Source organism: Hemicordylus capensis, chromosome 14 (genome assembly GCF_027244095.1).
Source record: "Hemicordylus capensis ecotype Gifberg chromosome 14, rHemCap1.1.pri, whole genome shotgun sequence".
Lineage (NCBI taxonomy): Eukaryota > Metazoa > Chordata > Lepidosauria > Squamata > Cordylidae > Hemicordylus > Hemicordylus capensis.
The window spans coordinates 19,975,893-19,987,935 of NC_069670.1; the positions used below are offsets into that span (position 1 = coordinate 19,975,893).

The 12,043-nt window shown below is 47.7% G+C and overlaps 1 long non-coding RNA gene across 1 annotated transcript; it reads right to left on the reverse strand.

Moving 5' to 3' along the window:
• Positions 1-7,851: 7,851 nt before the first annotated feature.
• On the reverse strand, positions 7,852-11,906 carry LOC128337055 (uncharacterized). The gene is made up of 3 exons (XR_008312168.1): positions 11,741-11,906; positions 8,261-8,506; positions 7,852-8,086 (listed from the first exon to the last, which is right to left on the reverse strand). It is a non-coding gene; the product is annotated as an uncharacterized LOC128337055 (long non-coding RNA).
• Positions 11,907-12,043: the final 137 nt, after the last annotated feature.

A 12,043-nucleotide genomic window follows, 5' to 3' on the forward strand; every position in this document is an offset into this window, starting at 1 on the left:
GTTTCTTTCTTCAAGTTGCTATTCTTAAGCCACTGCTATTATTATTATTATTATTATTTCTTGTTTACACAGTCAGACAGGTTTCATTGACTAGTTTGTTTTATCCAGACATCGGGTCCTTCCCAAGGACCTGGGATGGCTGAATTTTATTATCAATGTTGTTGCTTTTGTTATAGATCTCGTTGCAGAATATAGGCTGTTCCCAGTAAAGGTGCTTTTTGTAATTGGCTGATGGTGATTTCTGTGACCCCTCTGGCGTTGAGGTGCTCTTCAAGGTCTTTTGGGACTGCACCCAGGGCGCCAATGACCACTGGGATTATTTTGGTCTTTTTCTGCCATAGCCTTTCAATTTCAATTTGTAGATCTTTGTATTTTGTGATTTTTTCATTATTTATTTATTTATTATTATTATTATTATTATTATTATTTACATTTTACATCCTGCTCTTCCTCCAAGAAGCCCAGAGCAGTGTACTACATACTTGTTTCTCCTCACAACAACCCTGTGAAGTAGGTTAGGCTGAGAGAGAAGTGACTGTCCCAGAGTCACCCAGCAAGTCTCATGGCTGAATGGGGATTTGAACTCGGGTCTCCCCGGTCCTAGTCCTGGGGAGCAGAGGCTGCCTGTGGAGTCCAGAGGAAACATTGGCTCTCGCCTCTGTCTTGCACACATCTCCGTGGGCTCCGTGCCCATGACCTACACCCAGCAATCAGCAGGGATTGCAGGGCACGCCTTAAATGCAGTTCGAGGCTTTTAATTTCTCCACCTTGGCACTTTCACCTTTCACCGCCTCCTGCCTGCATGACCTGTTTGGGGATCTCATGGCTCTCTTTCATCAGCCAGCCTCCACTGGGCATAGAGGTTCACGCTGCTGGCAGCTAGGCTTCTGCAATGCGGCCACCTCTGGGGCGCAGCACACACTCGGGCCACAGAGAGAGCGAGCGAGCTAGGAACCCTCCAGCTATTTGTAGAAGTGGGACAACAGAAATAGCCTTGCCCGATCCAGTAAAATCTAGTCTGGTATTCTTTTTCCCCCCCAGCAGTGGCCAAACTGTCACATGAGGGCAACAGCCGTCCCTCTGCTGTGGGTGGCCTTCAGTAGCCAGTATTCAGGGGTACCCTGCCCCTGGAGCTGGAGGTTCAAATGTTCTCCCACGGCAATTGGCCTTTGATATAGACCTCTCCATCTCAGAGGAACATAGGCAGCGGCCTTAAACTGAGTCAGACCATTGGTCCATCGAGCTTAGTATTGCCTGACTGGCACAGGCTGGCAGCAACTCTCCAAGGCTTCAGGCAGGAGCCTTTCCCAGCCCTACCTGAGGATGAAGCCTGAGCTAGAGCTCCATCCATGAATTATCTGAACCTAGCCCCATTTTTCGAACCATCCAAGGTTCTCGCCATATGTTGCGACGCCAAATTCCCTCCACTGGCTTCTGCATTGTGTGCAAAAAGAGTTTTCTTTTGGCCTCTCCTAAATCTACCACTTCCGCCTTAAGTGGCGCCGCGGGGAAATGCTTGACTAACCAGCAGAAGGTCGCCGGTTCGAATCCCCGCTGGTATGTTTCCCAGACTATGGGGAACACCTATATTGGGCAGCAGCAATATAGGAAGATGCTGAAAGGCATCCTCTCATACTGCGGGGGAGGAGGCCATGGTCGACCCCTCCTGTATTCTACCAAAAGAAAACCGCAGGGCTCTGTGGGCGCCAGGAGTCGAAATTGACTTGACGGCCCACTTTAGCTTTACCTTTAAATCTACCACTAACCAGTTTCATTGGGCAAGTTCCTAGTTTCATGGGAGAGGAAGGAAAAGCCTCTCTCTGCCCCTACATAATTTGTATCCGATCCTATCCTGTCCCTCCCTGGTCCTCTTTCTTCTAAACTCAGTACTCCCGAATACTTTCGCCTCTGACGCCTCAGTCACTGCGGTTGTAATAAGGCCCTTTATGTACCTTTTCCGGGATTTGATGCTGCTCTTCAGGCGATTGTTACGTTTTCGTGGCTGTCGTTTAGTTGCGTTTTTCCTTGGTTGCTTCTATTTCCCTTGCATTTCCTTACGCATGTTTTGATTCTCTTCAAATCCGCCTAGTGCAGTTTTAGTGGAGTGAAAATCTTTTCAATCAATCAATAGAAGCACTAGGTCTTTTAATCCGGGGATTCTCAAGCTTGGGCCCCCAGATTCTGGTGGACTACAACTCCCATCATGCCCTGCAGCATGGGCTGATGTTGCAGTACCTTGATCTGTGTTCAGGTGGCCTTTTAAAAATTTATTCGGTTTTATTGTTTGTAGTAGAAGTTTGATTGTCTTATCTTCTACATTTGTTTTAATCTCATGCTGGTTGCTGACCAAAATAAAGAGATTTGATTTGATTAATAAAACAATAGAATAAAATAGCTATTAAAACAAGTTTGAAAATTGTTAAAATTAATTCTAATTAATTCATAGTAATCTATACCAGAGCAGACTGAATCCTAATTCCAGGTATTTTAAACAAAGTCACACACAAGGTGTGCAGAATCCATTACTGCCCTTAACCAATATCCTTTCGGTTCTTTGCAGTTCTTGATCTCTTTAAAGCAAGAAACAGTTTGTGCAAAGGGGCCTGGATGATAAAGCTGCATCTCCTCCTATACGCGTCCTAAAGGTATCTGAATGTGCTTATTTGTTGTGTAACACTGAGATCCTGTGTCCCAGGGGTCCTCAGAGTTGGCTCCCCAGATGTTGTTGGACTACAGCTCCCATCATCCCCTGCCATAGTGGCTGGGGATGATGGGAGTTGTAGTCCGAAAGCATCTGGGGACCCAAGTTGGCTCTGTTGGCTTATTAAACTGGCGATCTCATCTTATCCTGTTTTTGCAAATCCCTCCCCCCCTTCCTCTGGCCCACCACCGGCCCCAAGCTGGGCTCTCGCTTGCAATGCCCACCCGTGATGTCGTTCTCCCCGCGAGCCAGGGGCGGGGACTGACACACGACCACCGCCGAGACACGCGCGGGCCCCGCCTCTTCATTCTTATGTAACTCCCGATCACGCCTCGGGTGGTGAGAACCGCAGCTGGGCTCGCCATTGGCCCGCCCCTCGGGATGGAGCGCCGCGCCATTGGCCGGCGCCTCGGCGTGGGCGTGGCCCCGCGCCCATTCATGGCTCGGCGGCCTCCCCTACTCCTGCTGGTCCATGTGCGCCTCTCCCGGAGGGCGGGGGAGGAGGCGTCATTCAGACGCGCTTGGCCGGCCCGGGGGCGGGACTGCGGGCTCTCAGCCCCGCCTCTGTACCTTCCTGCCCAATTAGGTTGTTATTCAGAGAAGAGCAGCACATTTTGTCCCAGTTTGAGGCAGGAGTTAGTCGTAGGTGTCACTGTTTCCAACATATTAGGGTGTCACTGTTTCCAACGTGGGACGGCCAGATGTGGCCAGGAGGAAATGCCCAAATAGCCCTTCCACAGCAACCGGTATTCAAAGATAGACAGACTGCCACAGGTCATGGAGGCTCCATTTCCTGCCCAGCCCTAGGATAGATAATACCCTGGGGCGGAGGACCCCGCTGTGGTTAGTTTATCCCTGTTGTGGTGGTTTTCTCAGCTGGGCTTCTGGTAGGCTTGCCCAGCTTGCCCACCCTTGCTTCATGCAGACATGACTAACAGCAATTGGTAGACGACTTCTCCATCAGTGGTTCCTCTAATCCTCCTCTAAAAGCCATCTAAGCCTGTGGTTGCTGCCACATTTTGTGGCAGTGAGTTCCACAGGTTAACGCTGTATTCTGTGAGGAAAGACTTCCTTTTGTCTTTCCTGTATCTCCTTCCCAGCAATTTCAATGGATGACAAGCCTCCGAATGCTGGTACCATGCATTGTTTTATAAACCTTGATCACGCCGCAGTCCTACGCACACTTATTAAGGGACTTTTCCAGGGACTTATTTCCATGTTAGAGATTCATCAGACTGTGTCTCTTTTAACTCTTTAATGCCCAAAGGCTTTAGTGTTTCCTAGCAGGGAAGGTTCTCCAACCCTCTCTGATCCTTCCAGATTCCATTTCCTGCAACTTTTGGAGCCATGCCTTTTTGAAATGCAGGCAACCAATGCTGTGTACAATATTCCGGATGCAGGACATCATACTTAAAGAGCAGGAGATAGGGGTTAAAATGCCACTCAGCTGGGTGATGTTGAGCCTCCATCTCTCAGCTTAAGCTACCTTAGAGAGACATTGTGAACATAGTATGAGGCTGTCAAGAGCCACAAAGGAATCTGGCTTCCACTGAGTCAGACCCTTGGTCCATCTAGCTCAGGACTGTCTTCCCAGGCTGGCAGCGGCTTCTCCAAGGTTGCAGGCACAAGTCTCTCTCAGCCCTGCCTTGGAGATGCTGCCAGGAAGGGAACTTGGAACCTTCTGCCTGCAAGCAGGCAGGCGCTCAACTTGTGTATTTTACTTATTTAAAATATTTATTTAAAATATTTATTTAAATAAATATTTATTTAAATAAATATTTATTTAAATAAATGTTTATTTAAATAAATATTTATTTAAATAAATATTTATTTTATTTATTTAAAATATTATATACCACTGCTCAGGGTGGCTCACAACATTTATAAAACAGTTACAATATAAAATCAGACTAATAAAATTAATCAAATTAAACAAGTTAAAATTCCAAGCTAAAACCACAATCAAAATTAGCTTTTAAAATTCCAAATTAAAATCTTAAAGCTAAAACTAAGAACTATACAAACTAAAAACTAAAGAACCTACCAGATATACCAACAGGAGAAACAGTAAAAAGTCTTTTTAAAAAGATGTGTATTTAGTTGTTTTTAAAAACACTGAAAGAAGGAGCATGGCAAAGCTCTTCAGGGAGAGGGTTCCAAAGCCGAGGGGCCACAACCAAAAAGGCCCTGCCTCTAGTCCCCACGAAGTGGATCTCTATTAATGGCGGGGTCATGAGCAAGGCTGGAGATGCTGAGCTGAGGGTCCTGGCAGGTTCATATGGGTGAATGCGGTCTGACAGGTACCCCGGCCCCAAGCTGGGTAGGGCTTTAAAGGTCAATACCAGCACCTTGAATTTAGCCCAGAAGCAGACATCCAATGAAGCTGACGCAGGATGGGTGTAATACTCATGAAGCGACTTGCACCCATGAACATCCTTGCAGCAGCATTGCATAAGAACAGCCCTGCTGGATCAGGCCCAAGGCCCATCTAGTCCAGCATCCTGTTTCGCACAGTGGCCCACCAGATGCCTCTGAGAAGCCCACAGGCAGGAGTTGAGGCCATGCCCTCCCTCCTGCTGTGACTCCCCTGCAATTGGTACTCAGAGGCATCCTGTCTCTGAGGCTGGAGGTGGCCTGTAGCCCTCCAACTAGTAGCCGATGATAGACCTCTCATCCATGAAGTTATCCAAGCCCCTCTTCAAGCCATCCAGGTTGTTGGCTGTCACCACATCCTGTGGCAGAGAGTTCTACAAGTGGATCACGCGTTGTGTGAAAAAAGTACTTCCGTTTGTTGGTCCTAGACCTCCTGGCAATCAATTTCATGGAGTGACCCCTGGTTCTAGTGTTGTGTGAGAGGGAAAAGAATTTATCTCTATCCACTTTCTCCACATCATGCATGATTTTATAGACCTCTATCATGTCTCCCCGCAGTCATCTTTTTTCTAAACTAAAAAGCCCCAGGTGTTGTAGTCTTGCCTCATAAGAAAGGTGCTCTAGGCCCCTGATCATCTTGGTTGCCCTCTTCTGTACCTTCTCCAGTTCAACAATGTCCTTTTAAAGATGTGGTGACCAGAATTGTACGCAGTACTCAAAGTGTGGCCGCACCATAGTTTTGTATAAGGGCATTATAATATTAGCCATTTTATTTTCAATCCCCTTCCTAATGATCCCTAGCATGGAATTGGCCTTTTTCACAGCTGCCGCACATTGAGTCGACACTTTCAATGAGCTGTCCACCACAACCCCAAGATCCCTCTCCTGCTCAGTCACCGACAGCTCAGATCCCAGCATTCTGAACCAGCTGAAGCTTCCGAACAGTCTTCAAGGGCAGCTCCACATAGAGTGCATTGCAGTAGTCCAATCTGGATGTTACCCACGCATGAGTGACTGAGGTGAGCTGCCATGGAGCTGTGCCCCCATCCCCTGAGGGGAACATCTTCCAGTGCTCACACATGTAGTCTCCCATTCTAATGTAAACCAGGGTAGAACCTGCTTAGCAAAGGGGACAGTTCATGCAGGGTCCGCCTTGGTTGCATATGAATGGGAGACTAGAAGTGTGAGCAGCCTTAGGGGATGGAGCCGCTCTGGGAAGAGCATCTAGGTTCCTAGTCCCCTCCCTGGCAGCATCTCCAAGATAGGGCCGAGAGAGATTCCCGCCTGCAATCTTGGAGAAGCCTCCGCCAATCTGTGAAGACAATACTGCGCTAGACAGACCAATGGTCTGATTCAGTATATGGCAGCTTCCTATGTTCCTATGCTTGCTCCCACAAAAATAACTCATTATGATCACTAGAAGCAGGAGAGGATGTTGGCTCAAGTCTACATTGCTGGTTTAGCTTTTTATGCTTCTTTCTTTCCTCACCCAGCCAGCTTGGAAAGAGCAGCCTTGGAGGGGCTGGATCCAGTTACGAACATCAAAACAGCCCTGCTGGATCAGGCCCAAGGCCGCTCTAGTCCAGCATCCTGTTTCACACAGTGGCCTGCCAGTCTGCCCCAGTCCGCTGCCTCCAGGGATTGCTGCCTGCTCGCTCTCGTGCCTGCCTCCATCTTCTGGCACCCAGCCAGGGAACACTGGTGCACATTTATTTATTTATCTGTGTCAGTGCTGCTGACTCATTTACCCTGTTCCAGGCAGCTGGCTTGGGAGAGGCTGGGGAACAGGAGCTTTGAGAACGTCATGTTCTCTTCCTCGCAGAGGGATTTTTTTCTCCCCTCTCTTTAAAAAGTTTTTGATTATTAACCTTTGCCAACAGCCTGTTATGTAAGGAGGAACTCCAAGGTATGTTTATTGCAAAGACAAAGTGCCTCTGCAAAGGAATTTGCATAGTGCATATGGAAGTGAGGTGGAGGGATCTCTGCAATCTGATGCATGTTTACACGGGAGCAAGGCCCCGTGAAGCCAGTGAGGCTTTCTTCAGAGTAAACGGGGGGCACACGATCAGCCCGCATGGGTCCCTCCACTGGGGCCCATGGACAGTCAGATCCAACTGCTCTTTTCCAGCCCAGCGCTGGTTGACCACTTTTGAGGACAGGGGCTCAGAGGGGCTCTTAAGCCCCTCTGCCTCCAAACCAGTTTCCCTTAGGGCTGCAACTGTCACCTGAAGAAACAAATTGCAGTTGATCCATCAGATGAGTTTTCCTCTGTCAAATCAGTGTGAATTTGCTGTGCAAAGCAATAGCTTTGAAGAAAGCAAAACTCTACGCAAAGGAGGCACCATTTTGGAAGAGGCATTCTCTTGTGTGAGAGTGAAGAGAAAGGGGGCATCATTGTGGAAGAGGCATTCTCTCCTGTATGCATGGCTTGCACAAATTGTGAGGATGAGTTGCAGCAGGCACCATTTTGGAAGAGGGTCACCATTCCCTCCTGTGTGCATGAGTTGTGGAAGGCATGACTTGTGGGAGGCACCATTTTAGAAGAAGCATCCCCTCCTGTGTGCATGAGTTGTGGGAGGCACCATTTTGAAAGAGGCATTCCCAATAACATGCCAGAATCAAACTTTTAAATAGTTGGGCATAATTCAGATTAATTTGAAGGGATTTAATGGACTATAAAGGCCTGCAGCCTTTTTGCTTCTCTTAAATCTCAGCTGATTAAATCTCAGATCTGGTTAAGGTTATCGAAGCAAAAACCACACTCTGCCAGATTGGAACCCCTTTTTTACATTTAATAACAATGATGAAGACCATAACAGAAAAAAGCCTGCCTTTGGGAGGGAAATCCCTTTGCCCAAGACGCTTTGTCAGACTGGAGTGACACAGAGATCAAATCTGCTCTGGATGGCTACTTCTTACTCCCACAATATGGCAGATATGCGTAGCGCTTGTTTCCAGAAGTGCAGAACAACAGTTTTCTGCCCCAAGGAGTCTGCAATCTAAATTGTGACCCTGGAGAGATAATGAGGAAGGAAGAGCAGGAGTCAAGGCAGCAAGGGATGGGAAGGAAGAAAAGAAGGGGGCACGTTCTCTTGAATCCATGCCCCACACATAACCTCTTTGAAGCCAGAGGGACTACTCGTGACAGTAAAGTGAAAGCCAAAGCTGGACTCGGAATCCAGTTACCTTTTGGCGCGCTCGTCTTCCGTTGTCATTCTCAAAGCTGCACTGCTGCTTTCCGCCTTGCGCACACACCAGGGAATCTTCTGAATGAGGCCTCGAATGAATCACAGGGTCATTTTGATTCATGTACGCCCGTCTGCTTCTCCTCCTCAAGCCAGCTTCCCAACTCTCATAGCCTGTTCTCTTTGGAGGCGCTGTCAATTTGATTCTGGTCATGGCACGGAGGAATGCGCTCACGGGGAATCCATGCTGCATCATGAGCACACAGCAATGCAGCGTCAGGAGGGGCTATAGCCCAGCAGCAGAATGCAATCTCTCTGTACGCAGGAGGTCTCAGACTCAAGCCCTGCCAGCTGCAGTTAAAGAACCAGGTAGCAGGTCATGGGGGTGGGGGGACCTCTGGAGAGATGCTGCCAGTCAGAGCAGACGATACAAAGCTAGACGGACAGATGGCCTGACTCAGTATGCAGCAGCTCCATATCTATGAAGCGGTGTGGAAAATAAGTTATTAAGGTTGGTGCGCAGATTGAAACAGATTACCTAGGAACACACAGGAAGCCGCCTTATATTAGCAAATCAGGCCGTTCGTCCATCTAGCTCAGGATTGTCTACACTGAATGGCAGCAGCTCGCTGAGGTTTCAGGCAGGAGTCTTTCTCAGTGCTATCTGGAGAGGCTACCAGGGACTGATCCTGCCTCTGAGCAATGGCTCCATTCCCTGGACGGCAAATTAATAAATTACATTTTGGCAAGAGAAGGATACAGGCTTGGGGTGACCTTAGAACAGCCACTTCTGGCAGATTGTATACACCAATAAAACCCCAGGGACTGTGAGGGAGATAGATTTGACCCACGGGGCAAGACCCATGAGGACGTTCTCCTAGGCAACCGCCGCTGAAATGAACAGAAGCAATGGAAGAGAATTTGTTAGCCTCTTTTCCAGATACTGCCCACATTTCCTTATTCAAAACACTGAGGACTAGAAGATTGTTTTTTTAACAGGGATGGGAACACCAAGATTCTCTGAATATTAAATGTCAGAGAACTTGTGTTTGGGGCGGTATAGAAATATGTTAAATAAAATAAAATAATAATAATACATCTCATGCTAATTGGCACATTTTTTTGTACAAATGGGTAAAAGAGCTGTCACCTGATTAAAGGCATCCTAGTTAATTTAATCATCGTTCCATTGGTTACCTTTGTTCCATAGTTCCATTGGTTACCTTTGTGTGAGGATAAGCAGCACAATTCCGAAGCAAGAAGCATCCTTTCTTTGGTTTCAGATGCATATTTCATAGAAAACATAATTCTAGAAGAGGCATTCTCTCCTCTGAAGGAAAAAATGAGGAATGCCTCTATTCCCTCATGTGACAAAAGGCGGGATTACTCTTAAAATAGTGCTGGCAATCTACAGTTTTAATAAGCACTGGTATTAAAACATACATTTTACAGAATCTTCTGCCTAATTAATCAGATGAACCTTTTAAGTCTATTTCAAAGTTTTTTTTAAAGTAGAGATGGGTCAGTGGTAGTAGAGGCTCTGATCTGTGTGCAGAAGGGCCTCTGGTTCAGTCCCCGGCAGCAGAAAGATTCCTGCCTGAACCATTGGAGAGCTGCTGCCAGTTGATTGCTGACAATCCTCAGCTAGGTGGACCAAGGTTCTGACTCAGTATATGATAGCTTTCTATGTTTGTCTGACCTGCTTATGTTTGTCTGACCTGCTTAAAGGTTGCAGCCCTAATGAAAATAACCGGAGCCTGTACGTTCGGGCAGCCATTGTGGCCACTAGAAGACCTTCTAGACTAGAGAGGAGAGCTGGTCTGGTGGTAGCAAGCATGACTTGTCCCCATAGCTAAGCAGGGTCTGCCCTGGTTGCATATGAATGGGAGACTAGAAGTGTGAGCACTGGAAGATCTTCCCCTCAGGGGATGGAGCCGCTCTGGGAAGAGCATCTAGGTCCCAAGTTCCTTCCCTGGCAGCATCTCCAAAATAGGGCTGAGAGAGACTCCTGCCTGCCACCTCAGAGAAGCCGCTGCCAGTCTGTGAAGACAATACTGAGCTAGATAGACCAATGGTCTGACTCAGTATATGGCAGTATATGTACCTTAAGCCAGCCATGACCTCGGAGCCTCCATTCTCCATTGGCACGATGGGAATAACAACAGGACGAAGCTACCTGCAGGGCTGTTGGAAAAATTAGGGAGCAAAGCTGGCGGGGCGGGGGGCGGGGAGAGAAGAATGCTTTGGATCCTGAAGTGCCCTGCAAATGCTAAATACTGGCAGCCTCTTTGGATGTGCGGTAAGAGGTGGCCGCAGGGACTCCTGAGTTACTTGTGACTAATCATAAGCCAGGAGCTCTTGACTCTGGTGTGGAATATCAGCGTTTGAATCCATTACTTGGAGTTTCTGCATTTGTTAATGTTTGACAAAGAATGGCCTCTCTTTTGAGGCCTGTTTGGTTTGTGGGGAGGGGATTATGATTTGGCGTCTGTCTTTGTGTGTACAGAAGCTGTGATATCCTGTATGTGAGATATGTGTGTGTGTGTGTGTGTGTGTGTGTGTAATGTGTAAATTTTCCCCAACACTGCATAAGAAAAGCTCACCTAGGTTAGACCAAAGGTCTATTTCCTAATTTCCCAGATATGCCTGGGAAACCCACCAGCAGGACAGGAAGGCAACACTCCCGTTATTTGGAGGTAGACTACCTTTGGATATGGAGGTTCCATTTATTTCTCATGGTGAATAGCCCAAAACAGACTTCTATGAATCTGCCTAATCCTCCTCTAAAGTCTTTTTACAGCGTTTGGTGCTGTAAAGTTGGTGCCCATCACCACATCTTGTGGCACTGAGTTCCCTTATGTGAAAAGGGACCTTGTTTTTGTCTGTCCTGAATGCACAATACAGGTTTCAGTGGGTAAGCCCTGGCGTACTAGGGGAGCAGCATAAACTCTTCTCTCTGTCCACTTTCTTCAAACAATGCATAATTTTATAAACTCATGTTCTCTCTCACATTCTCTTCCCACCCCAGCCCTTTTATAGACTAAATAGCCCCCCTATAGAAAAAGCAGCCTGTGTTGGGCTACATAATAACACCTCCAGTTCCGTCCCAATGATTTTATTGATCTAATCTTTATTTATTTACTTAATTATATTAAATTTTAATTTAATTTAATTTAATTTAATTTATTAAATTTACTTATTATATTAAATTTTAATTTAATAAGTGCCGCCGTTCATCCTGATTTGCTTTGTCGCCCTAAAGGTGACACACATGAATCATAGCCTTCTGCCCCGGTGACTATCCATAGACACGCCCCTGGCTTTCAGAGCTCTATCCTGGAATCAATCCGTCTCTCCGGTTCCCTTGCCCTATTTTCCCCGCCCCCCCATGTCCTGGAGTTCTGTGTCTTCAGTTTTCCCAACGGATCCTTAAGAGTTCTAGGTCACCGCCCCGCTGACCGCCCACCTAGGACAGGCTGACCTAGCTCCTCTCTTCCGCGCCTTCGGCCTGGCCTCTGCCCCAAAGATCATCCTCACTCCCTTTCCCCGCCCCCTATGGCTCCACAATAGCCGCACGCCGGGGCAACGTGCGTACGAACAACTCTAGACACGGGGCGTGCCACCCGCTCAGCGCTCTCCTCCTTTCCCGTGCGGGCCACATGTAGCAGACTGCTCCTAGTCTCAGGCGGCTGGCCAATCGGCGCCAGGGGCCTCCGCCATTGGACAGCGCTAGAGAGAGGCGGGCCAATCGGAGCACAGCGAACGCCCAGGCCGGGAGACAATG